The 2,067-nt window shown below is 65.8% G+C and overlaps 1 pseudogene; it reads left to right on the top strand.

Moving 5' to 3' along the window:
• LOC102241103 overlaps nt 1–1,971 on the top strand; it is a 2,533-nt pseudogene extending 562 nt beyond the window's left edge.
• Nucleotides 1,972–2,067: the final 96 nt, after the last annotated feature.

Genomic DNA, 2,067 nt, shown 5'->3' with positions numbered 1-2,067 from the left:
CTCCGGGCCTGGGCGGGAGCTGCCCGCTGTGCGCCTCAGAGAGCCACCCGCCATGCCCGCAGGCCTGGGGGCCGGAGGAGAGCGCATCTGCTCCATTCCTACCCGGGCTGCTGCCGCAGCGGGAGCCAAGGGTCCATCGACCTAAAGAAGCCCATTGACAAGTGGATCTATAAGGGCACCCAGCCCACCCTCCCGGGACTTCAACCCGTTCACTGCCACCACGGAGCCCGCCTCCCTGCTGGTGGGGCTCCCAGCCGGCTGGGTGCAGCGCCTGGACCTCATCAAGAAGGACACCAGCGAGCTATTCAATGGAGAGTGGCTGGTGGACAAGACCAAGGTGACATCCCTGACGTGGCTGCCTGAGTCGGAGAGCCTGTTTCTGGCATCACACGCCAGCGGCCGCCTGTACCTGACGATGTCAGCCACCCTGGTGCCCCCCCCCCCCCCTCCCGCCCAGTACAGCGAGCGGAGGGCTTCACCGTCCATGCTGCCAAGAGCAGGGCACCCCACAACCCGCTGGCCAAGTGGGCGGTGGGCAAGGGGCCCCTCCATGAGTTTGCCTTCCCGCCCGTGGCAGCCAGGATGGCTGCCTGCGCGTCTTTCACTTTGACTCCGTGCTCCTGCGGGGGCTCATGAAGAGCTGCTTTGGGGGCTCACTCTGCGTGTGCTGGAGCCCCGACGGGCGCTATGTTGTGACGGGTGGTGAAGAGGACCCGGTCACCGTGTGGACCTTCACCGAGGGCCGCGTGGTGGCCCACGGCCATGGCCACAAGTCTTGGGTCAATGCTGTGGCCTTTGACCCCTACACCACAAGGGCCGAGGAGGCGGCAGCAGCCAGTGGTGATGAGGGACGGAGTGTCGAGGAGGAGGAGGAGGAGCCCGAGGTAGCCGGCCCCGGCTCGAATGGGGGAGACCCGCTCTCCCCAATGCCCAAGGCCGGCTCCATCACTTACCGCTTCGGCTCCGCCGGCCAGGACACGCAGTTTTGCCTGTGGGACCTCACCCAAGACGTGCTTTACCCACACCCACCCCTGGCCCGCACCCGCACGCTCCCCAGCACGCCTAGCACCACACCGCCTGCTGCCAGCAGCTCTCGGGGTGGTGAGCCCGGCCCCGGGTCCCTGCCCTGCTCACTGTCCCGCTCCAACAGCCTCCCACACCCAACGAGCAGTGGCAAGGCGGGTGGGCCAGGCACAGTGACGGAGCCTGGCACTCCATTTAGCATCGGCCGCTTTGCCACGCTCACACTGCAGGAACGGAGGGACCGGGGGGCGGAGAAGGAGCACAAGCGCTACCACAGCCTGGGCAACATCAGCCGGGGGGGTGGCGGGGGGGGCAGCAGCGGGGACAAGCCCAGTGGCCCTGTTCCCCACAGCCGTCTGGACCCAGCCAAGGTGCTGGGTACGGCGTTGTGCCCACGCATCCACGAGGTGCCCCTGCTCGAGCCCCTGGTGTGCAAGAAGATTGCCCAGGAGCGGCTGACGGTCCTCCTGTTCCTGGAGGACTGCATCATCACCGCCTGCCAGGAGGGCCGCATCTGCACCTGGGCCCGGCCGGGCAAGGCGGGCATCTCCTCCCAACCAGGCACCTCCAGGAGTGAGCGGTACAGTGGTGTGAAGCCCTGGATGCTGGGTTCCCTGCCTTGCCTCGCCTCCCAGCCATCACCCTTCCGCTGACCTCACGGATCAACTTGATAACAAGACTAACCATGACGGATGGACTGCTCTAGTGCCCCGCCCTGCACAAATCTGGGGGGCAGAGAGTCCCCCCAGACTGGCCTAGACCCTGGGGGGATGTAGTGGCTCATGTGGCCTCAGCCTTGTCCCCATCTACTGCCAGGTACAATGACCCCTTCCGCTGAAACATCAGTGTTAGCCTTACCCTGTCCCCAGCATGTGACTGGTCATGGGGCGGGGGAGGGGGAAGCTCCCCACCCACAAGAGCCCAGCTCCTCAGTGTGCCCCTCAGTCTGCGGACAGGGCGGGGGCGGCCTGCCCCTGCTGACCCAAACCCCATCTCCCCTGTTTGTGCTTTTGAAAAGAGCACCTCTTATTTATATAAAGTTCC

The sequence above is a fragment of the Myotis brandtii genome, unplaced genomic scaffold (genome assembly GCF_000412655.1).
Source record: "Myotis brandtii unplaced genomic scaffold, ASM41265v1 scaffold1549, whole genome shotgun sequence".
In the NCBI taxonomy this organism is placed as follows: Eukaryota; Metazoa; Chordata; class Mammalia; order Chiroptera; family Vespertilionidae; genus Myotis; species Myotis brandtii.
The sequence above is the reverse complement of the archived record's forward strand: the minus strand, read 5'-3'. Positions and strand labels throughout refer to the sequence as shown.